The sequence below is a fragment of the Emydura macquarii genome, unplaced genomic scaffold (genome assembly GCF_026122565.2).
Source record: "Emydura macquarii macquarii isolate MOO-44397 ecotype Brisbane River unplaced genomic scaffold, CSIRO-AGI_Emac_v2 contig_3220, whole genome shotgun sequence".
NCBI classification, from domain to species: domain Eukaryota; kingdom Metazoa; phylum Chordata; order Testudines; family Chelidae; genus Emydura; species Emydura macquarii.
Window position 1 is genome coordinate 925,036 of NW_027133357.1, and position 24,054 is coordinate 949,089.

Genomic DNA, 24,054 nt, shown 5'->3' on the forward strand with positions numbered 1-24,054 from the left:
CACCCACATCCCTAGGTTCCTAGCCACACTGTACCACTAGCTTTTGAAGTAAAACTCTCCACTCATTTCAGGGAGAGCAAAGGTTAAAAAACTGATGGTCTGACAGGACAGAAGTGAGATGTATTCAAGCCCATCTCTCACACTGCCCGATCTCAGGGGCTAGTTGCGCAACCTGCTGCTGCAATTAATGGCTTGTGCATGTAATTAAATGTGCAATTTACCTAATAATCTCTGGCATTTCTGTTCTCTGATGCCAAGGAGTAAGTGTGTTTTCTCACTGTTCTTCCTCATTCATCAGTTTAAAAGATGGGGGCAGGAGTAGATTGCTATTATAAGATACTTAGCACTTTTCCAACCCTTGTTTTAGTGTGTTGCTGACTCTAGCGTGACCCACCAATCTAGATTTCTGTAAGGTCAAGCTTTGCTAAGACCTAAGACATCTGAAAATGTTTCCCATTTGTTTGTCAAGCTTGTCGCCTTTCAGGCGACCACTCCGGGGCCAAGAACCTGACAGAAAATCTGTGGAACACCTTCCACAGGAGACAGACTCCCACCAGCATACGCAACAGCCCACTGGGAGCGGGGAGGTCTTGGGTCACAGCCCGATGCCACAGCAGGCAGAGGTGGGATTTGAAGCTGGGTCTCCTACAGGCCAGTTGAGTGTACCAACCCCTGAGCTTAAGACTGTTACCATTGTGTTGTGTGGTGGTCTCTGAGCACTCTGGATCCTGCAGGTGAGGTAGGTGGGGGACACGAAGTTTGAGAAACCCGCTGCGGCTGTGGGGTGAGTGAAGACTCCCCACAGCTCGACTTAGCTGGCTTTGCGTGTGCTCACTGACAGATTTTGAGCAGCGGCTGAGTGGAGGGTTTCAGGATCTAAATTTTGGACTCAAGTGCCCAAGTCTTTCTGTGGCTCTTGGCCAAAGTGATTTTCATGAGGTCAGGTGGCAGAGCAGGGAGTGACCGTCAGGACAGCTGCGTTCAAAGCGAGTGTCCTAACCACTGGGCCATCCTTCCTCTCAGTCTCAGGTGTCTCTAGAAAAATAGGGAAAGAAATTTGTTGATGTGTTTTTGTTTTTTAATTTTGGTTCTTTTCACTGCAGGAGCCCAGATCTATCTGAGCCCTGCCATCAGCAGTGTGCTGGGTGAATCTCTCGCTCAGCCCCCTGAAACTGACTCTCTGATCTTCCCTGACTTTTAATTCCGGAATGGAGAGCTCCTCTGGTGGGCACTTTGGGCAATGAAGGAAGGAATGAAAGCCACGTGCAGCCTGGATGCAGGGAGATCAGAGAGTGAAGTAGCCTATGGTCGTGTCATTGTAATTCCTCAAGAAGCAGTGCGGTCAATGGGCTGGTAGCTGTGCAATCCTGCCTGCCAATCACAGCATGGCTGCTGCTGCACTATGACACCAGGAGCCCATCACTTCCCCTGGCCGTACCTCAGTTTCCCCACTTGTATAATGAGGTTGATGATGCCTCCAAGGGTGCTGTGGGAATCTGTCAGTCCGGCCTGGGCCTTGACCACGTCATGCACTGTGCCAATGTGAAGGGTTCGCATGGCCCTTACGCTGCTCCCTGCACCAGCCCCTCCAGTCAGACTCACTAAGTGGATGGTCCAAACCTCTCTGGTGGCTGCGCTCCCTGCCAGCGGGACGGTAGTGCCTTTGCATTCGCTCGTGTGTGCCAAGGCCGGGAGATGCTGCCTTGCTGCAACTGAACATTGTCAAGCTGACAGCGAGCTGAGCCGGGCTCCTCTTGATGCTGCCCTGGGGCGTTAGGCAGAGCATGTGGTGTGCATGCATTAGCAAGCCAGCAGGCCTGCTCTTATCTTTGCACCTCACTGGGACATTGCACTCCTCCCGGCTCTGCCCTCTGGGAAGCTGCACGGGTTAGCTCCCACCTCCGACAGGGCCATCACGACCTTCCTCTGTAAATCAGTCCTGCTGCCAAGAAAAAAAAGCAGGAGGCAAAAACGACTCTGCTTGACTTGTTTTGATGCTAGGTCAGCCCAGCTGTGAGATGCCTCCAGCCACAAACGAACTGATTGGGGCCAAGGCCCGCGAGCCTACATGCTGATCTTTTTGCTGCTTCAGCCTTGTCTTTACCAGAAAAAGGTGGTGTTACCTTGTGTTAGCTACCATGTAATTAACAGCAGGTAGAATCCTAGGCCATGTCTACGCTACAAAATGACGTCAACCTAACTTCCGTCAGCATACAGCCGCCACTGTAATTCCATGGCTTGTGCATGTCTATGCTTTGCTCCTGGTGCTGGCGGTGCCCCTCTCCCCCCGGGAGTGCTTGTATCGATTGTGCTGTCAGTGTGGGGCATTGTGAAATTGAGATTAGTCAGGTTTAAATCAACTTAAGAGCTTCCACCCAGTGGTTTGCATCGATTCAGCTAGATTGATTTAATAACAGACGTTTAATTAAACCAATGCAAATTTGCATGTGCATGAAGCCTTAGTAATGAGAGAAGGGAGAGCTCAAGCCATGGGGAGTGGTGGGGGGGCAGAGGGCGGAGCAGCTTTTCCAAGGGCTTAGCACCAAGTGGAGAAAATCCTGCTCTTACTGCACCGCAGGGTCAGTGCAGGGAAAGCCTCTCAGCTATCATTGTGCAGTGCTTCGGCTGCTCTGGTGTTCGGTCCCTTTGGTGACTATTGCACAGGCTGGCAGATCTCTGGGAGGGGGACACGTTGCTCTCTTCCATGCTATTACCTGTTGATCTCAGTGGAGTTACAGGACCAGAGCGTGCGGCAGAGAGTTTGCCCCGCTGTCATCTTAATGTTTCCCTGTTAAACTCGCTCATGCCACCTGCAACAACCCCTTTGCCCTCCAAGGTGAGCACGCTTTCCAAATGGTCGTAAACCGTTATATCCTCCCTCTGCCATCACTTAACCAAGCCGAGCTCTTCCCGTCTCTTCTGGTCACTCAGTCCTGCCAGACCCGAGCACTTCTTCTCCCAGCTGCCTCCAGTTTGGCTACATCTTCTGTTCAGGAAGTGGCTGTCCTCACCCCACTAAAACTGAGCCCCCACCCCTCCTCCTCCAGGGTGGACAAGGGGGTCCCCCCACTGTATGCCTTCCTTCTCCCACGCAGAGAGGAGCAGTTCTTCACCCTAGGCAGTGAGCAGGACTCTCTTCACAGCTTGTCAGCGGCTCAGGGGAGTTTGCCCAAAGAGACCTGCACGTCTGACTAGTTTCCATGAAGCTGACGTCTGGTGCTATAAGGGTGCAGGCTCCCAACCAAAGGTCCACCAGTCCTGCGCTCGCTGTCTGTCTGACTGCATCTGCTAGCCCATGGCCCGGCTAGAACACTGCTGGCTATTCCATGGCCAGCCGGCCGGGCCACATGCCCTTGCGGGCTGAGTCTGGCTTTCCCGCCATCAACAAGCCCCACAGCTCCCAGGCAAAGGGATACTGAAGGCTAATTACTGCCATTGAAGGGCTGGCCTGGTTTCTAGCATCCCCTGCTCCCCATCGCTGTCCTGTTTCCCCAGCCCCTTCCTTTAACAACCCGGCATTTGAATCCCTGCTTTTCCTCTCCTAAACAAAGGCACCATCTGCAGTGACACCGAGTAGCCACTCTCTTTGCAGTCTCGGCTGAGCAGTTGCGGCCGTGGGATGTGACCAGGGCCCTGCAGGGCTGAGGCATGTGGGGGTGGGAAGCCTGCCCCCTGGTGGTGGGTAATCAGAGGCCTTTGGTCTCCCAGGGCAGTCGAGCTGGCTCCTTCCCCCACACCAAATTCACCAAAATGCAGCAGGGGCATGAGCCCGTGGCTTGAAATCTGAGCTGCTCTGTCTGTGGAGCCCTGGCCGGGAATGGCTCACTAATAGCTCACGTGTGCCCACCAGGGGCCAGCATCACACCACGGCAGCACAGCTATGGCGCTGGAGGGTGAGGGCTGCAGGGGGCCAGGGGCCAGCACTGCAGAGGAAGGAGAGGAGAGTGGGGCAAACGGCCCCGGGCTGGGCAGCTGGGAAACTTGCCCAGGGACTAATTCCCGCACCCTCCTTCCCGGCTGGACTAGGCCAAGCATGGCCCAGGGGCTAACAGGGCAGCGGGTGCTTTGGCTGTGGCTGCAGAGAGGCCCGAAGCCAGGCTGCTCAGGGAAGATGGAGCAGTGCATGCTGGGAACTGTAGACGCCACAGGGTGCAGCTCATTGGGGACCACGCTGGAGCAGGGCATGCTGGGACGTGTAGCCTTGGCAGGTCCAGCGGAGGCGCTGCACACGTACCTGCCGCTCAGAGTCCCGGAGGCCCCGGGTGGCTGCCCCAATGATCACGAGATCGGCCCCGGAATACCGCAATTTTTTTCAAAAAGACGACGCTGTGTTTGGATTAATGGCCTGTCCCCCCCACTGCCGGGTGTCGGGTCAATGAGTGTCACCGGCGCCCCACAGCTCTCACTGCTGCCTGATGGGGCAGAGCCACCAGCTCCTCCACCCAGCTCATTAATTCTGTGTCCCTGTCCCCATCCCCCATCCTGCTGCTTCAGGGGCTCCTCCCCCTGCCCTCTTCCCAGGCCAAGTATTGCAACAAGAAGGAGCCAGGAGCAGCCTGATCCATTGCTCATAGGAGGGGAGCAGACTGATCCATTGCTGGGTGGGGGGAGCAGGGAGCAGACTGACCCATTGCTCATGGGGCAGTGGGGGGAGCAGGGAGCAGACTGACCCATTGCTCACAGGAGGGGAGCAGGGAGCAGAGTGACCCATTGCTCACAGGAGGGGAGGGGGTTGCAGACTGACCTATTGCTCACAGGAGGAGAGGGGAAGCAGGGTTGTGCTGAGCAGCTGGGCTCTTTCTACTTCCCCTTCCTGTCCTGTGAAAAGTGTCAGCCCCTGGGGGGGGAGGGGGAGGGCAGAGCATTGCCTGCTCCCTGCAGCAGTCCTGACTGGCTGCTCTTTCAATGGCGGCGGGGCAGTGGGGGGTGCAGCCAATCAAAGGGAGTTTTCCCCCAGGCAGAGCTGAAATTTCCCAGGGCCGGAGCTTTGCAGGTCACAACAAGCTGGGTCTGGCCACAGCGCAGCCTCGGAGTGGCGCAGAGATGAGGAGAGGGGTGTTGCGTTCACACACGCGGAAGTGAGGCAATAACATAAATGCTCTGGCTGAAAGGTTGCAACGTAACGAGTGTGTGTCCTAGAATTCTGAAGGGTAGCGCACAGGGCCCGAACACAGAGAGAGAGAAAGCAGGCTGCTCCCCAAGGCATGAGGCCTAACTCAGCCCACCTTGCTCTAGGCTGGCTGGCTGCAGGCAGGCTGCTTGCTGCGAAGTCTGGATTGCACCCTGCCCCACAGAGCCCCCCAGCCTGCCAGCAAGACCAGGAAACCTCCCCCACTCTGAACGTGATAGCTTGCAATTCCAGCACCGTGCTCAGCACATCACATTAGCAGCAGTGCCGCTGCCCCTCACGGCTGATCTACAGAGGGTGTGAAGCCATTGCAAGTCTTGGCTCATGCTGCACCAGTGGCAGAGACTCATGTTCTGAGCATTGGCGGTCCCACAGTTAGCTGCCCAGTAACAACCCGCGGCGCTGCTTGTTACACATGCCGCCGGAATCCACAGCCTGCAGAGGCCATGCACAGCTCAGCGCAAGGTGGCGCGTTGCATGGCGGGACGTCCAGCAGGAGGGAGATGCAGCATCGACTGCTCCATTTGGATGCAGAGCCAACACTGCATGAGGGGCTCTCTAGTCTCTGCGGGCCACCTGGCCCTATTAAACGCAAGGCTGGCTCCAATTTGCATCTCTATTCAGTACCACTCCAAGCCTCCCAGCAAATTGCCACCAAGGCCCTTGGGCAAAATTTGGATGCTCCCAACTGGAAGGAAGTCACTCAGAATGTTTTCTACCTCCCATTTCTTTCTGTAGCTGACAGGGACAGAGGAAACTAGCGAAACCAAGTGAGGAATAGATGTAATTTGTAGCTCCACCCAAGGACAGAGGCAAGAAATTGCTTGAGATTTAAACTAATCTCCTGTTAGCCAATTAGCAGCATAATGAGCAGAGCTCAGTCACTGCGCTGCAGCATAGGACAGGAGACACACTGCACGGCTGCTTCTTCACCATCTCTCTCCGGCAGGATAGAGCATCTCATGGAGCAGCTCATGCTCCAGGTCCCTAGGGAGATGCTTCTTGCGTAGCAGCAAAGCACCTGTCAGTCTCCAAGCAGTGACGCTTCCGCCAAGTGCTAGCTCAGCCCAGGCTGTTTGCAGAGTGGTTTCCAGGGGCTCTGGAGTCCCCCTTGCAGAAATCAGGAGGAGTCAGAGGTGCTCAGCAACTCTGCTAATTAGGTTCTTAACTTTGACCAACTAAACTAGCAACCCAAGCCTCTGTCTGCTACTGGAGTGGCTACTTCACGGCCTTCTTGGACAGGTGTTTCCATGGTGCACATTCAGCTGTGACCCGAGAAGAAGAGAGGCAAACAGCACCGAGACCTGGAGAGATGAGGCACAAACCACCTAGAGGAGCGCGAGGCACATTAAACAGGGCAGGCTGCAACCTGGCTTCATCTTTCTTTCACATGCAGCCAGTGCCGCCTGAGACTGCAGGTCCCTGCATGCAATGCTTCCCCTCGGTCCAGACGGAGTAGTTCTTTCTGGAACCTCAGTCTGGGGACAGCACCCTCTGCCCGGGGGGTTGTTACAGATGAGAGCAGCCATGGATTGCATTTGAGAATCCTGTGAGGCACCTTTAGGTCGTCGTTCCTGCGCTGCATTGTGTGTGTGTGTGTGTATACATACAGTGCTGTGTGCTACAGCTCTGTTATACAATCAGCAGGGATATGGTGTGTGTGGGGGAGCACACCGCTGCCCCCTGCTGATGGAATTGTAACTGCTCCACTGTGTGTCATAGGCTCCATACTGCTAATAGCTAACGGGGAGTCTTTTTTATCTCATGTGGTGGGTGCCTATGTTTTAGGAGCACAGGTATTAGCGGTCTCCTCCTACTGCTGCTGGATGGCCTGAGTGGCCATGGTGTCAATCCCTTAGCCCTAAGCAGCCCAGGATCTCTTACGGTAGTTTCCAGTTCTATTTATCAATCTTTATGACCCTATGGGTGACGGGAACAACCACTTGCCTGGTCACTTTCCCTTGTTCCAGCAGACCTATGGAAAGGCAAATGTTTAGAAAATCATCCTTAATGTTATGCCTCTGCTGTCGCTCTTGCTCTCCAGTTATTTTCAGTTCCACTCGGCTCCGTACAAACATGCTGCAGATTTCAAGCTTCTGCACGAACCTAGAAATTAATAGCAGCTGTTTGGAAACTGCTTAGCCAGAAGTGCCTTCAGCTGCCGACTGGCCTGTCACAGCACGGCGAGAGGCCGGGAGAGGCGCAGGGAAATGCCCAAAGAGCCACAAAAGCACTTTGAAACTCCTGAAAGCGATGGGGACAGGAGCTCGCCCCCCGTTTCACTGAGCACTGGATCACAGAGGGAGAGATGCGCTGGCGAGGATCAGGGTGGTTCCTGTGACTCGGGCCGAGACGGCCCTGACGCTGCCTGGCTCAGTGTGGGCTGTGCCGGGTGGCACCCCTGGGGGAAGGTGGAAGTGCTCAGCATGCAGGTGGGTTCCCTGGGGGATCTGGTAGGGGGCTGCTGCTGCACGAGGCAATGCAAGGCTGCGAGCTGCCCTCCGCCTGCCTCTTTCTAGGAACGCGAACGGCTCGCATGCATGGTCTGAGCACGGCCTGGTTCTACCCTCCCCAGATGAGCCCACATTACAGGCACGATTCCTTTCCAACTCCGAATGAGGCAGGGCCGCTGTGACGAATCACACCCACATCTCAGCATCTGCAGGGATCCAGCTCAGATCCTCCTGCCCCAGAACCGCAGGGCCATATCGAAGGAGGCACTTCCACTCGCTGTTCGCAGCGTAGGGCTCACTCCACGCACATTTCAGCTGCCTAAGCCCAACATTTAGCCCCCAGAGCCCCTGCTCCCTAACTCTGCAGGCACCTGAAGTTCCCCGGTGTCGCAGATGCCACTGATCAAGTCCCCGTGGTGTCTAAAAACCTGCCCGTGGGCACACGCACAGCTGCCTCAGTCTTGATGGCTGGCACCTAGCTCCCGCTCCTCCCCTGTGGGACGCTCAAATGAGGCGTTCCCCAGCTGTCTCCGTTGTAGTACTGATCTGGTAGCTGTGTGCTGAGGCCATGTTGGAGCATGACAACTGGATCGGGCCCTGCCCAAAACCCAGCTCCTCTTCTTGGGTGCCCGACTCTCCCCGTGCCTGGGCCCCGAGCTCGGGGCTGTGATTCCCCTGGGCGGCAGGGCGCCCCAAGTCAGGCATTGGAACGCTGAACCCAGGCCCCCTTCGTGGGTCTAGTCCATCATGCTTATGACACCGTTGGGCTATTCAGACTGTGAGCACCAGAGGGCAGTGTTGACACAGACACCAGCCAGCTCATGGCAGCATTATCCTGCATCCCTTCCTCTGGGCTCTTAACAGAACCCGACCCAACCTGGGGCCCGGGAACCAGGAGAGCATCAGCCTAGACAGCAGAGGGGGTGTAGTTATTTCCTCATTGCTCCCCAGCCTTGGGCAGTGCAAACTTCTCACCGTGTGAGGCGACCCGATGCCAGCTGGCTGATCACAGGGCCAGTTCAGCAAACGTGGGATGTGTCCAGGCCTCCCGCAATGCTCTAGGAGTAGCACTGGCAGGTGCTCCAGGAAACCACAGCTGCTTTTAGAGTGAGATCAGTTCAACTGCAGGAGCTGGGAGGGTCTCCAAGCAGGAGGGACCTGTTCTCAGTAAATCTCTTCACACCCCAGCGGGGTATCAAGTGGAAATTCATACGTCAAGTCACTAGTTCATCAGCGTATGCTGTCCTTGGCGGAGCCATGATCCAGAGGGCAGGATGCGAGACTAGCAGCAGCTGAGAGCTGGTGTTTACAGATTAACCCTTTCATGGGCGGGCCACTCGGGTCTAAGATGTTCTGTCAGTGGCTGAAATCCGTCAGTAATGTGAAACCCAGTGACATCACCCTCACGTCTGTGTAATGGCCTGAGGGATGAGAATGAACGAGAAATCCAGCACCTGCCCCCATCACCGTTCACACGCCAGGGCCTACATTTTCAGAGGCGGCTAGTGACTCTGGGTGTTCAGCTGCACACAGTAATAATCCTTAGCCGGCACACTCACGGTGCTTTACAAAGCAGGTCAGTATTGTTTTACAGATGGGGAAACTGAGGCACAGAGCAGTAAAGTGACATGCCCAAGGTCAGCAGCAGGCGAGCAGCAAAGTCAGTCACAGAGCCCACATGTCCTGAGTCTCCGTGATCTACCCACTAGGCCACACTGCCTGGAAGGGGCCCTGATTTTTCCGCAGGTGGGTGCTCCTCACTTTCTGAAAATCTGGCCCTTTAAGGCCCAAGGCCTAAAGCCACCAAAGGACTTTGGCAACTGACTCGCATGTCAGGCACCTACATCCAAAGTTCAGGTGCCCCTGAGATCCTCAGTCTCTCTGCTCAGCTGCTGCCTAGCTCTGGATGTGCCTACATTTTTGCTATAAAAGTCCCCAAGTACCGAAGTGTCTGCCTCAGGCAGGTGCCCGGATCCCTATCGCACGCCTAAGCCTCATCGTGATCCTCAGCCCAGGTGAAGACAGGCGCTCTCCTGCCTCGCTCACCTCTGGGCCTGATCAAGTTGGATTCTTAGAGCAGACCCAGCTCCACTCCCCTACAGCCTTTACCAGAGGATAGGGAACTCCCTCAGGATATATCCAATTCTCTCTTTTGCCTGAGAAGAGGCTCAACCAGGCGTCTCCCATCCCGGGCCACAGCCACAAGTGCCCCCAGACCTGAGTTTATGTGGATGCCAAGTGTTGAAAACTTCTCCCGGCCCCAGACAACTTCATCGACAGCCAGGTCCCACACAAGCACTGACTGGCCCCCCTGCCCCAGCTTAGCCCATGCCTGCCCGGGTGGCTGTGAGGCTCGCCCCTCTCCACTGGTCGTTGCCCATCCACATTTCCACTCCTAGCTGTGCCACGACTCCCAGCTCTCCAGTGAGCTTACAGCCGGCAAAACAATGTGAAACGGCCGTTTGCGAAGTTTTGTCTTTTTTTCTCTTCTGTGATCCTGTAACTAACAGCAGCAAAATCTTCTCTTCTCTTCTGGTACAATTTCAGCTCCCCAGGTGTTTGGATTACACTTATAGGGCTGGCCGTTGTGGGGCAGATGTGATTTGTGCCGCAGTGTGTTATTTCCTACCATAAACCCATTCCTTCCTGCAAATCCCTAAATCACAAAATGAGTCAATCCGTCATGGGTTATGAACAGAAAAGCAAACACACCGAAAACAGCGGGGCTGCTTCGCTGCAGAGATGAGCACAAGGGCTCAGCCCTTTGTTGAGATCTGATGCTCCAAAAGTAGGGTGTAGTAGTTAGAGCAGAGGACTGGGAGTCAGGATTCCTGGGTTCTCCTTCTTGCTCTAGGACGGGAGATCGCGGGAGCCTGTGTGGATGAGGGGGTTAGATTAGGAGACGTGGACGGTTTTACTCCCAGTGCTGCTAATTACCTTGGGTGATTCTGCGACTTTGGTTCTCCTCCCTGCATGCTGGGTTCTTTGGAAATTCTAGTGGTTCAATGGGATCTGTGCTCTTTTGAAAATGCTGCCCTTCAGTCTCTCTGGGACTCAGCTCCCCATCCGAGGATGATAGCTCTTCCTTTCTGCCCCTCTGGGCATGGCCACGCTGCAATTCATCACCCCCGGCTGGCCCATGGCAGCTGACTTGGCTCTCAGCCGGTGTGACTGCGGTGTCGAGTCGTGCCCTGCATTTTCTCTTTATGGTTTACAAAGCAGAGCTGAAAGGTCTTTGTGTTTTTACAAATTGTTCATTTGCCTCGGAGCCATCAGGACTGGCACCTCTTCTCCCTTTTTGCTGGAGGGAAGGACATGAAAAGGCGGGCGGTGGGGGGGCAGCTTGGTCTCACTTTAACAAAGAGATCATTCCTCCCAACTGTTTTCCAGGCCCTTCGCTTAAAGTGATGTTAACAAAAGCAGGAGATGAATCCTCTGCTTGTGTAAACTGTCTTAGCTGCGATGCGGATTTCTTCCAGTTGAGGATAGACTGACTAAAAATTCACTTCATCTCTTGATTTATGTCAGTTTCTCTTCCTGGGTACCTACCAATGTCAGCTGACTATTACCAACAACAATAACAAATAGTTGTTTATACTGTGCAATGTAAAAGCAAGCAGAATTCCCCTTGCCTTGCACCCATTTTATGTAAACAGTACAAACTTTCAGGCCACTGTTAGCAATCTCAAAGAGGAAACACTTTTTTCCCTTTGCAGGTGGCCTTTAATAGCAGGTCAGGACCTCAGTTTTACATCGCCATAAAGCAGCAGCGCAGATCCCCTGGGGTTCCTGGGTTCTCTTCCTGTGTCTGGCAGGGGAGCGGTATCTAGTGTATAGAACAGGGCGTGGGGAGACAGAGCTCTTGGGGAGAGCTGGCTGTGAAACCCAATTTCAGTTCTACAACATTTTTGAGTTTTCAGACATTTTTCCCATCCCGCCTCGGTTGACGACAGGCTCAGAGCCCAGCCTGGGATGTTCATCGATACCAAACCATCTCCACACTTTCAACAAATCAGCACATTCCAACAAAACAATGTTTTGGCTGAACTTTTCCATTGAGCTCTTCTCCTTCGGGGCTGTTTCCAGCCCTGAGAGGGGAGTGGGGTGTGGCAGTTAGTGGAGGGAACTTCCTGCTCTGTCACTGACTCAGGTGGGGACTTTGCTCAAGTCATCTACCCGCTCTGTGCCTCAGTTTCCCCACCTGTAATATGGTGTTAATAAGACCAAGCTCTCTCCCAGGGTATTAGTGAACCTGAATTGATTTACAAAGTGCTTTGAGATCTCTTGAGAGGTTCAATAGAAATGTCATTTATTATTTACTAATAATTGCAAACAGCTCTGCCTGGAGATCTTTGCCTCACGACAGAGTCAGGGGGTCTTTAAATACCACCCTAAAATTAAAAAAAAAAAAAAGGCAAATTCAACTGTTCAGAAGAAAAATTAAACTCCTGTCTCTGCTCACCTCTACAAAAGGAAGGAAACTCAGAGGTAGGGATAATGATGATCATGATAATCACTTACCTTTATATAGCTCCTTTCATCCAGAAGGATCCGAAAATGCTTTCCTACTTTGCAGACTAAATATAGAAATTGCTTCACCCACCACTGAGATGCAGCTGCCTCTGGGGGAGCACTGCAGTTGTTTTGACGGCATACAGACACTCTGCACAGTGATGTAAAGCCATGAATGAGTGTCTGAGGCTGGAAGGGGGGATTTAAAAGTCAGATCCAAACTCCCTGCTTTAGACCCAGGCCACAGTGTAAACCCGGAGGCACGATGTGAATTAGGCATGAAGCATCACCACATCTCAGCACTCTCCTGGGTGGCAGGTTTGAACTGCCGTCTTAACATGCTCCTTTACAGAGAATTTTCACAGGTGAATCCCAGATGGGCCATCAGAGTTGGGTTATCAGATCCAAATTAGGGTTAGGTCAAAGTGTGAGGGTCAGGGTTTGTGTCTGGAAGGGTCAAGCATGGATATCGCCCAGGCTGTCCCAGCCAGATTGCCACCATCGTGGGCTGAGGATGGCTGTTCTCATGGCATTATGGCAATGGCCAAAACAGAGCCTGAAAACTGGTTTCTTCTGATGTTGAATCTAACCCCAACTACAGGGTTTGGGTCTAGGGAGCAGGATGTAAACCAAAACTTCCCAGCCCCATGGGATTCAAAGTGGCTCAGGGACAACGTCCTGCTGTTGGCTCCACTTCCACACTTGTAGGTGACCAACACCTTGTGTAGCGGTGCAGAGCTGCTCTGCTGACTCACCCTGGCAACCAGACCAGATGGCTCTTCTTTAGCTCCAACTCAGGAGTACAGAAAGCTGACAGTCTCTCTACTGCACAGGAGAACTGAAGTTGGCAGGGCCATATCCCATCCCTGTATGTCATGTCATCTATTGAGCAATCGGCACAGGATTGTTCCCAGTCGTGTATTCTCCATTCCAGTGCTAAATGTCCTGAGATATGTGGCTCTCAGCCCTTTGCGAGGGTAGATGTTTTCCCCATCCTCTTAGGCTGAAATGTCAGCTCTTGCTATTGGATGTGGTATTCAGCCCAAATATTCTTGTTCTCAATTCAACCCATTGCTCCCAGTTAGTTCCAGCCCCTCGTACCACCCTAAACAATTCCCCTCCCCACTCCGTAAAAGACCAGCAGCAAGTTAATAATCCTAGAGACAAAGACCGAGGAGAATAAAGGCTTTGGGTAAACAGAACAGCCATTAACTGGAGTAATTGGAGGAGTTATTTTAGGCATTGGTTCAATTCAATAATGGGAAAAACACAAGCAAAGGATTTTTAAATGCCACATCTGGCTGGGAGTTGGAATCTGCATGTAACTGAGTCCTCACGTGAGGAGTTTGTGGGGCTTGGGATGTGATGATGGGGCTTACCCATGTGTGAGAAAAACGTGCCCGACAGAGCCCTGCAAAGCGCAGCAGGCAGCTGCTCTCAGAGGCGCCAGGCTGCTAGTTGGAAACAAGAAGTTTGCTAGCCTGCTCGATTACTCTGCTGCCACTGAGCTTGTTAACGATTAAAGGTTATTGTGACGGGTTTTCCCTAGGGATTGCTGTGCCCCCTTAACTCTCCCCCCTGTCTGTCTCTCACAATGCAGCAAACCCCTCCAGGCGCTGGTATCGCTCTGCCCAACAGCAGGTGAAGCCTCAGACCCAGCTAGTTTGTAGTTCCCAGGGTCACTCACGAATCACACAGAGAAAGGCACCAGCCATTTTCCCGCCAACTCCCAACCTTGCGCCCCTCCCTCAATGTGGAGAGGCCATACACTAGCCTTTGTATCTGAGCTGGGATTTCCCAAGCACTTCCCCAAATCACACTCTGTCAGTAAAATATAAAAGAGATGTAGTAACTACAGAAAGATTTAAAGTCATTTTAAGATCAAAGTTGGTTACTTGAGACACAAAAGTAAATTCACAGTCTAAGTTCTACAAACTAAACAGGATTTGAAGCAAGCAGTGTCTCACCCTGACAGATGGTACAAGCAGGTTACAGATTCTCAATACACAGGCTGGACCTGCCTTCCAGCCTGGGACCACCCTTCCCCAGTTTAAAGTTATTGTCTTCCAGGTGTTTCTTGCAGGCGTTTTTTTGTGTGTGTGTGTGTGTGTGTGTGTGTGTGTGTGTGTGTGTGTGTGTGTGTGTGTGTGTGTGTGTGTGTGTGTGTGTGTGTGTGTGTGTGTGTGTGTGTGTGTGTGTGAGGCCAAGCGATGATGTCACTCCCCCTCTTTTATATTTCTTCCATGGAAACATCTCTGTGAGGTGGGGGTCCGCCCCATTGGTCAACCAGTCACCATTGATTATGGGCTTCCTCTTAGATGTTTTCATTGCATACAGTTCCTGAGATAGTGGATTCTTTCCTTGCTGGGTGTTGGTGAGCCATTAATGCCGTCTGGGTACTCCATTGTTATAGCTGAAAGGCGGGTTGTGGGTATTCCTAACCCCACAGCATGTTTCAGTAACACACACACAGCAAAACTTCGTCATTTCACATCCAATGACAACCCAAACAACCCAACAGGATATTAATGTTCAACAGATCAAGACTTTTAAAATGATATCTCACACGGCAGACTTTGTACAAAACATAACATCGTTATATGGCGGGGTGAATATGGGGGTTCCAGGGTGCTGCTTTGAGGTACAGAGTGTCACAGTTACTTATTGCTAATTAAAAGTATGGCCTGTAAAAGGACTCTAGGCCCAATTCCCATCTCACTCACCCTGGTGTGACTCAGGAGTAACCCCATTGGGCCCAATTCCCCTCTTGTTCGCCCCAGTGTAAATCAGGAGTAACTGCGTTGAGCTGAGTCCCCTCTCACTCAACCCGGTGTATCGGGAGTAACTCCACCAGGCCTGATTCTCCTTGCAATTACCCTGGTGTAAATCAGAAGTAACCCCACTGGAAACCCCAGTGGGGTGACACCAGTGTGTAGCTGGTGTGTGAGAAAAGAATCAGACTTTCCTCCCTCACCCCAAGATGAACCAAAGCAAGGGAGTAAAGAGGAGACATTCGATCTAGCACACGGCCGAATCAGCGCTGGCCATTAGCCCTTACTTTAACGCGCACGTTCCGTGTAGCCGCATGAGGCTGGGCTTGAAGCCACTTGAGACTGAGTGTTTTCATTTCATTGAATTAATAATGCCTGAAATGGTAAACACCAAATTACTTCCCCTTACACAGTGCAAGAGGGTAGTTCCCAGCTCCACCCTGCGGCTCTGGATATGCATAATATAGAACTAATGGCAAGCTGCAAAGTGTGTTAGACTGTCTCGCTGGCATTCACCCTACTGGTGCCTCTGGCAGAGTTTCAGTCCCTGCCAGCTGCCTTTTAACTAGGGAGGGCTCAAATAATTGTAGATCAAAAATAATTAATGCCTAGGGACTATTTTTCATAGAGGAAGGATACACACATACCCACCCAGAGACTACGTTCCAGAGGAGAAGGATGCAGGCATGGCCACGTGCTGTATTTCATAGTGGAAGGGTACAGCAATACAGTTATGGACTGGATTACAGGAGTGGCTGTATCGAGGAGCGGGTCCCAATGAACCCGCACTGGCTCTGTACCAGGATGTACTGAGCAGAGGTGGCCTGCCCTAGAGAGCTCACAGTCTAGGTAGAAATACGACTGGCCACAAACAGGATTAAACCTCAGACGCCAAATCCTGGGAGGGAGAGGGGGTCCCGTTCTGCTTGCCTGCCCAGTGGAGCGCTCTGAGAAAGGAGCCCGGCCCCGAGCCAGTACAGACTGGCATAGTGCCATTGACTTCCATGGGACTATGCCAAACCGGTGCAGGACGGCCTTCGTGAGAAATTAACTTCCAGCGAAAAGATCCATTATAATCATGGTAGAAACCTTCTCCCCTCCTGCCCCAGCTGGGGCACTCAGGGGGTCTTTTGGGCCTGATCATGCTTCTTAGTGCTTTTGTGGCACTCCTCAACTCTAATGACCAGGAACGGGACCCCCCCTTGGAGAGGGTGGGAATCAGAGCCTGCAGCTTTAGCCCACAAGACCAGCCAGGGCCAGGTTTTGCCTTGCCCTGCACATAGCTGACTCAGAGCAAGGGGCCTCACCCAACCAGCCCCCTGAGCCAGGCTGCCCTGCATCCCAGTCCTTCCGTAACTCCCCATCCCGCTGGTTTGGGCAGAGTGAGGCTGGAACCCAGGATCTTCACACCAAAGGCAGGCACTCGAGTTAGAGGAGCAATGCCTAGAGTCACAAGGGGGACCTGGCATTGCATGCCCAGATCCTCAGTGCCCAGCTGCCTGTCAGGGACCCAGCGCCCTGAGCAATGCCGGGGGAGAGTCAGGCACCTAAGAATGGGACCCACAGATGCCGACGAGCTGAGCGGGGAGCCCGCTAAGCCAGCAAGGGGGGACATGCAGAGGAAGGAGATGGGATTCAGGGCCCACATGCACAAAGAGACTCAGCCAGGTGGGAAAGAGGCACCTGCGAACCGTCTCCTGGAGCCAGGTACCTGCGCCAGGCTAGCCCTTTCTGTGAGGAGCCAGAGACCCAGCCAGAGGTGGGTTCAAATCCCTGCTCTGCTTGATTCGCAGCAGGGACTCTGGTCTCCCACCCCCCAGGCCCTGCCCCCTAGGCTGGCGACGTCTCTCCGTCACTCCTGCTGAAGCTGTGCTGCTTCATATCGCCAATTAAACCTTCACTGGGCCAGGGAGCAAAATAGCGACTCCGCAGTTCAAGAGAGTGGAGGGGGGGGGGGTCAGGCCCTCCCGGGCAATGGGGGTGAGTCAGGTTCCAGTCCCTGCTCCAGTGAGCAGTTCCACAGAGTGGAACAGATTTAACAGGAGAGCCTGAGAGAGCCTAGGCCAGAGGGAGAGAGCCCCGGGGGCGACCTGGGGTCAGGCCCTGGGCTGAGGCAGGCAGAGCAGGGATCTGAGCCTGGGTCTCCCACATAGTCCGGGGGAGAGACCCCCGGGCTAATGACTGTTCTGACACAGACTCTCCCCCCGCTCCCAATCTGTCCTTGGCCAAGCTCCGAGCACACCTGCCGGACAGGTGGCCTCTGATGGATCCTCACAACACAGGATTTCTGGAACAGCGTGATCCTGCCCCCGGCAGCGTGACCTCACACATCTGGGGCATGCGAGCTCACACCCGGGGAGGTGGGGGAAGAGCAGAGAAGCGCGCTCTGCAAAATGGGGCCCTCGGTGCATCCACGATGTACCGGCCAAAGCCACGTCCGGAACTCATGGCTGTGGGGCAGTCTCAGGGCCTAGACAGGCCTGCCCGTCCCCTGGCAGACACTGGGCACCCACAGGGTCAGACGGCCGCTGGCAGGATTGTGACAATGTCCGTGGTGCTGACATGTTGGACTTAGGCACTTCCAGAGGCCATGGGCAGAGAGTCCAAGGAGCCCAGTAGCCTGTGTCCAGTAATGGCCAATATCAGATGCATCAAAGGGAGGCGCAGGATCCCCTGGAGGGCGTATTTCCTGCTCCTCTTCCTGGGGACAGGCTGGCGCTTGCAGGGGAGGGAAGAACCCGCTTGCGCTGCGAGATGCCCCGTGGGCACAGACGATGCAGCGGGGGGAGCAGATGGTTCTACTCAGGGGGTCCCATGGCTGCAGGTCACCTTCAGGCTTTCTTCTCCTTCCCGTCCTGGTGCCTCGCTCTCCCCACGCCTCCGCCACACTCTGTCCTGGGCAGAAGGGCGTAGGAAAGCAGAGCGGCGATGCAATAAGCCAGCATGCCGGCGTAGCCGCCCACGGCCAGGCAGACAGGCTGGACAAGGGCAAAGAGGCAGAAGACATTGAAGGAAGCCCTGGAGTCCAAGACTAACTGGTCACATTGGCTCCCCCGGCATACCTGGTAGAAGTAGCAGAGGACCACGGCCGGGTAGAGAAGAATGTCTAACATTGCTGCTCTGCTTCCTCGGCCTGGGGCGGGGAAGCGTCTCATGCTCCCGTTCTTCCCCCGGGGTCAATGGTTAATGACAGGAGGGCTGGGCCCTCGGCAGGTACAAATCAGCACTGTGCATCGAATCCAGGCAGCCATCGCGGTTTACTCTAGCTGAGGATCTGCCCTGGGAGCGGACGGTGCAAAGGGCTCTGTGCAGAGGACGGCAGCCTGCAATCGGCAGGTGCAGGAGGAATTCATCCTCTTATCTCTGGACTCTGCTCCCCGGAGGCTGGTGCTGCAAAGCGCTCAGTGCTTCCTGCTAGGGACCGGGGCCCAGATTCACAAGGGCCAGTTTCAAGGCCCACCCCTACGGCACGCAGGGCAGGTCTCAGCCCCGGACTCCCAGGCAGAGTTAGGCGCCTGGCCAAGAGATTCTCAGACACCAGCAGGTTGAGTGAGCCGCCTAAGCCAGCTCACAGGAGATGCCAGGGAGAGGAGTGGGGGGTGGGCCTGATCCTCAAAAGTCCTTAGGCACCTAATGCTCATTGATCTGGACCGCAGGAGTCTGACTGGCCAGAGACAGCTGCCTGCGCCACTGGGATTCTCAGCCCTGATCCCTCTCCTCATGTTCAGCCCCTAGGCCACGGCAGCTCCTCTCACGCCAGTCTGGAGAGAGGCCCCAGAGTGCCGCGGCTGGCGGCCCAGTCACTTCTCCGGCACGTCGAGTCCTAGATTCAAAAGCGGCGAGTTGAACCCAGATCTGTGGCCCAGGCCAGTGGGCTCCCTCTGCCCAGTTTCCCCCCGGCTGTATTCTGGGGGGTGCTGGGTGCCCCCCACCCCCAGTCTGCTGCTGTGGGGGCTGAAAGGTGGCAGGGTGCAGGGGGGCTCTAAGCAGGATTGGGCCCAGGCGAGCTGCGCATCCCCCACCTAGCCTGAGAATCCCCCTGTGGGGCTCGGCTCGCCGCTCGTTCCCTGGGGGCAGCGTTGCCAGCTCTGCGAGCGCTGCCTGGGCCTGGCGGGGGCTCAGCGCCTGCAGGCTTTGGCCGCAGCTGAGCTGGGTTCTGAGACGGTGACTGGCAGCAACGTTTTGGGCCCAGGCCCCTAAAGAAGCAGCTGGGCACCTACGGCTCTGTGATCCGGCCTCAGTGCCGTCAGCTCCAGCTGGCTTCAGGGAGGATGCAGGCTCTGAGGCCCTCAGGGGAGAGAATCGCCTGGGCGTCATCAAATGGACAAACATGCAGGTCTCCCCCTCAGGGGGCTGCCCTAGATGTGGATCACCGGGATATTCCCACCGGGCCCATCCCCAGGTCCATCCCTTGGGACACCAGGCCAGGCTCTTTCCTAAGCCAGGAACAGAACCCAGGAGTCCTGACTACCAGCCCCGGCTGCTCTGACCACTCAACAACATTCCCCTCCAAAGGGCAGGCCTAGAACATAGTAACCTTGACTCCTGGACTCCCTGCTTTGACCACTAGGTAAAACTGCCCCCAGGAATCCACTCCCTTTTCCAGTTCTGTAGATCCCCCTCATGGAACACAGCTGAGATGGCTCCAGGTTAGCAAATTCAGCTGTGGCAGCCTCTCCCCATTAGACTGTCCAGGTGGGCATCACTCCCTCCTTCCTGCCTCTCTGCGCCCAACCATCCATCTACCGACCCGGGCCACTCTACCTCATTGGGCCCATGTGGAGGTTTATAACAATATGGGAAGGGCCAGGAGGTCATGGCCCCTTGTGACTGCGTCCCCAGGAGCGGTGCTCTGGAAACACTCGGGACGCAGCCCGTCAGGGCTCTAGTGCTTCGGAGTCTGCCCCCTCGGGTCCCCACGCACCAGTGCAGCCGCCTCCTGTCCCTGGCCTCGCAACGTTCAGCGCCCCTGCTCCGCCCGAGCTCCTCCTGTGGGCCCCCCTGGATGGGACCCTGGGGAGCTCTTCCACACCTCGCCTTGCAGGCAGAAGCGATTCACAGCCCGCGTGGGAGTCAGAAGGTTTATTAGTTCTCAGGATCACAGCGCAGAAAGACTTTGTGAGCAGCTTACTTAGACGTTACAGCAGCGACCAACCGAGGAGCCCCAGAACCCCATCCTTGGGCTCTGCTCCGGTGCCAACCCCCACAGGGGAACGGCCCACTTCCAGCCAGCCACCCCCCAGACCCGTCTCCTTGCCCTTCCCCAGGCCTTTGTCTCCTTCCCGGGCAAGCTGGCCACTCCTCCTGGTCTCCACCTGCCACAACCCGTTGCAGCTGGCTGACTCAGGAGGACAAAGGGGTCTGGTCTGCGGGCGTGTGGATGGGGAAGGCCCTTCTTCCCTCTGCAATTATCACGCACTCGGGACCCATCACCACAATACACGAGTAACATATGGGGGAAACTGAGGCACACACACAGCACTCAGAGAAAACCCCCAAAATACCTTCATCACCCCTTGATCATTGGAAGTCCCAGCTCGAGAAGCCCAGCCCTTGCTCACCATGACAGTCTCAACCCATTCTGGTGTTTGGGCTGTGATCGCCGCTCCGAGACCCCCACAAACTCCATTCATGCAGGCAGCCCGAAAGCCACCAGGGGGCAACAGCATTTATCCCATCCCCAGCAACCTGGGCGAGAACTGAACCTAGGTCGGGAAAGCTCCGGCTTCCCAGAGCCAGCTAGTTTCTATATTCAGTGGAAGGGCAGTGTAATATTTCTCCTGGCTCAGTGATGCTGGTGCAATCAGGATCTTTCTAATACATTGCAACAGCCTCCAAATTGCTCTGTAATGATGTGAAAATTACCATGTAATTACCTCTTATTGGCTTAAGCTGTTACAGTGTCTGATAGAAAATGTGATTATTTTTCTCTGAGCTTCGCATTGCAAAGTATCCCCAGAAAGGAAATATTCAGTGTAGTGCAGCACCCTCCTTAACCCGGGGCTTTAGTTAAGTGCCTTCCACTGCATCGAGACCCATTGCCCACAAACATATCTTCAGGAACATAAAAGCCACCTCCCCCCCTGGCAGATAGCAGTGTGAGAAGCAAACAGGAGTCTCTGCACTCGCTACGGGAGAACAATTCAGTACAAGGGGCTCCTTTTCTGCTGCACTGCAAACCAGGAGATCCACTGCAAAGGCAGCAGACCCCACTCTCTCAATCCCGATGTTGCACTCGGGGGCACGTCTGTGCTTGAGTGCTACTATGGTGGTACCGCCATAGCACTTCCCCGAGACACGACCGACACCGACTGGGTGGGTGGGGTTCTTCTGTCGCCGTAGTTCATCCGCCTCCCCGAGAAGTGACAGCTAGGATGGCAGAATTCTTCCATCGACCTAGCGCTGTTTACACAGGGGCTTAGGTTGGTTTAACTGCGCCGTTCAGGATTTTTCACAACCCTGAGCGACAACTTGAAGCCAACTTAATTTTCTAGTGTAGACCAGGCAGGAGAGTCCCAAAGCGTTCGCATCACCTAATCCTTGAGCCTGGTAAATCAGGATGTATGGTGCTGAGATACAAACTGCAGGGCTGGCGAGAGGGAAGAGAAGGTCCAGTGCTTAGGGCCCGGCCCTGGGGCTTGACAGCGGTGGGGTCGCATCTCTGTTCTCCCCCAGGTTTCCTGGATGACTTAGGGCTAGATCCAGAAAGGAGCGTGCGTGTCACAGGGACTAACTCCTCGGAGCCCTGCCACTGGGGCATTCTGGCCTGAGGTGGACATCTACCTGCCCCTTTCGGGACCTACGTCACAAATTCAGCTCCTCCACCCCCCCACTCAGTCACTGCCCCAGCCTGCAGGCGTCTGTTTTCCGCCAGTAAAGCTGCCTGCGTTTCTGCCAGTGGGCACACGCACTGGGGCCTCAGGTGGACAGCCGGCGCCTAACCCCTCTCTCAGCCAGCGGCTCTCACAAATCAGGCGTTCCCCGGCCATCTCGCCTGACCTGGAAGTGGAGCTCGGTGACTGGCTTGGCGCATGCCTGCTGGACAGGGCCCGGCATTGCCCACTGATTAGCGCAGGCACCTAGCACATCAGAGAGCCACAATCGAAGCCCTTCTGTCTGATCTGGGCCAGGGTCGTGAACGCAGGGCTCCTACATCCCAGGCACATGCCCCAACCCCTGGGCTCTCCCGGTCCCCTGTTGGGATGTTCCACTTTGTACGGATATTTTGCGGCACAGGGTCTGAGCCCTGACTCCCCCTGAACCTGTGAACAGTCACTCGCTCTCTCTGGCCCAGGGAATATTTCCTTGTTGCGACCTGGCTGGACTCCAGGTGCTGGCTCCAGGAGGCGAGCAGGGGCTGAGAGTCCCATCATGCTGAGACAGGCACCCTCTGGTCTTTCTGGGGCGGGACGTAGGCCACCCCTCTCTGCATTTCCTCTTGGCTGGCTTAGGCGGCTCCCCGCTCAGCGGGCTGGCGCCTGTGAATCCCCACCTCACTCCGAGCATGGTGCAGGGAGCCTGGGCGCCTCGCCTGGGGCGGAGGGTCCCATCAGGCAGCAGGGCACCCAATGTTTGCCATTGCAACACTGAGCCGAAGTCCCTTTGGAGATCTGGCCCTGTCAGGTCACACCCTGACGCTGTCATGCGCTGCACGTGGGCACCTGGCTGCACTCGCCCAGAACTTTGTGCATGTCCCTGGGACTCACTCAGGCCCTTGCACCTCACGTTGCAGGAGGGGGGCCTGTGGTCCCAATCCTGCCATTGGAGCTGTGCAGGGGGTTGCTTATGCTGGTGGGGCAAGCACCTGCTCACGTGGCTCTGACTGCAGGATGAAGGCCTGTGTAGGGACAGGACACAACAGGGGGTTAAACGACAAAGGAGGGGGAATCCAAGGGATTGGGATTTCCAAGTGCCTAAGTGATTTAGAATCATGAGCCAATGGGACTTGTCCTCCCCTTCAGTGCTGCCAAGTGGCCCCTTTTTATGGCAGTCTCACAGCATTTGGAGCTTTCCTTAAAGCCCCAGCTCTTGGAGTCAGGTGACTGCAGGAGACTCTCTGGCTTTATTTTAACAAAAAAGCACATTTCTAACTCTTGCAGTTTTGGAGGAAAGCTTGAAATGGGACCCTGATCGGGTCCTCTGTGCGCCCGTGTAAAACCGAAAGTCAATAACAATAGCACCTGAGACAGATCGGTGTGAGCACTGTGCTTAGTCACCAAGTCAGCAACACCGGGAACCCCTCACTGTCAGGCAGATGTTTGCTGTGTATAGATGAAGAGCCTAGATAGCCACTTGCTGGGTGAAATCTTGGCTTTATTAAATCAATTTTGCCATGGGGCCATGCTTTCTCCCAGGACAGAGATTGCAGGTAGATACTGTGCATCTGCCTCACATTTGCACACAACGTCAGCTACTGATGTCTACCAAAATGTCACAGGCAAGCTACACAAAGTGGCAGATCCTGCACTTTAATTCACCGATTCCTTCAGTTGCAGGTGTCATGTTGGTTTTTCACCTGACCCAACAATGCAGAACGACAGGGGGATTTTAAAGCACGCCACAGCCTTTGTGTACAGGCCGCGTTTATCCTTCAGTGGATTCATTTCAAATGTATTTGCTCAGGGAGTTTTATTGAATTAGCATGGGGGATACAATTGCACAGAGCACATTGATTCCACTGACGGCTTAGCAGGGCAGATAATCACTATCTATTTTATCAGTTTGTAATGCAGGATCTTTATGTGCATCACAGGGCAGCTGGCTGGTACCCCGGGGAGCGGAGGGGGTGGAGGGGAGGGTGGCAACAGGAGAAGAGAGGTGGTTAGTCTGAGATGGCAATAGACAGAAACAAACGGAGGTGTTTGCAGGATTGTCTGGGTTCACACGGTACCGTTAATCATGTAGGCTGGGTGATATGTCAGTGAAGTGGTGGGTCTAACCAGCGCCCCTTGTTTAAGACAGCTGCAAGAAACAGTGAAGCTGTTTATGAAACAATAGCAGTCTCCACCCCAAGCACAGGCACATGCGGGCCATTCAGGAATCTGAACCGTGTGGGAGAGGGGCTTGGCTGGGTATTGTCTTGAGCAAAAGTGTGTGTGCGTCAGAGATGGAGAAAAAGAGAAATGCCGGAGAAGCTGAGAGAGCAGGCAGCAAGGAAGCACCAGATGCAGCCTGGACATGCACGGAGTGT